The following is a 918-nucleotide window of genomic DNA, read 5'->3' as shown; positions in this document are numbered from 1 at the left end:
AAACTAAAGGCTAGATTGTGGCAAAATGACAAGAAAAAAAAAACTCTAAGTTGAACAGATAATGATCCCTGTCCCTTAGAGCATCTCCAACAGCTTCACTAATTTCTTTAAAATGGGGAAACAAAATGCCAAACTCAATAAAATATTAGATATATATTTTTTCTTCTTTGGAGAACGTGGGATGTTTATGGTAATGTTACTTTCAAGAATTTGGAGAAGGAAGATTTTTTGCAGAATGCTGCAGATTTGGGGAATTATCCTCTTTTTTTCTTCTTCACCCTCATTTTAGGGAATGAGATGAAGAAACTGTTGGATCTAAAAATAACTCTATATTCTCCAAAATTGAGTATTTTAAGAATATGTGAAAGCTGTTGGAGATACTCTTAGACTAAAGCTCAATAACTATTCCATCTCAAACTTAGAGTCCTCCTTTTGCCTCGCAAAAAATGAAAGGCACAACAGTACCATCATCATATGGAAGTTTAACTAACGTTGATGTCTTGTAACTCTTGTGTAATACTCTTCAATGTATGGACTTGTCTTTGAGGTATAATATGTTCGTGGACAAAATTATATTAAATACCTTAACACAAAAGTTTGTAATTAAGGTATTATGAAATTTGGCCAATATTCTTCAGAAAGAAAACAATCACTTTAATTTTTCACTTTTCATGATAATCAAAAAAGATTTAAGTCAACAGACACTAAAGTCACCTATATAACCTATCATCTTAATTATTAAATTTTGTTACATTCTGTCATTCAAGTAAGATTTATATGAATAAAAAGTAACAAGGAAGTTAATTATTTATCTTTAAACATGATCTACTTGTTAATCTTCCCTGCGGTATTTGTAGCTTACCCTGTTCCAACAAAAGCAGGAAACAGCTTCACGCTCAACCAGAATCACCCCACGTG

At 31.7% G+C, this 918-nt stretch overlaps 1 protein-coding gene across 4 annotated transcripts in view; it reads left to right on the top strand.

Moving 5' to 3' along the window:
• The window catches only part of LOC109830080 (ubiquitin carboxyl-terminal hydrolase 2-like), a 7,931-nt gene that overhangs the window by 5,058 nt on the left and 1,955 nt on the right, over positions 1-918 (top strand). The window lies entirely within an intron of this gene.

The sequence above is a fragment of the Asparagus officinalis genome, chromosome 2 (genome assembly GCF_001876935.1).
Source record: "Asparagus officinalis chromosome 2, Aspof.V1, whole genome shotgun sequence".
In the NCBI taxonomy this organism is placed as follows: Eukaryota; Viridiplantae; Streptophyta; class Magnoliopsida; order Asparagales; family Asparagaceae; genus Asparagus; species Asparagus officinalis.
Note: the sequence above shows the minus strand (reverse complement) of the source record. Positions and strands in the feature narration are given on the sequence as shown.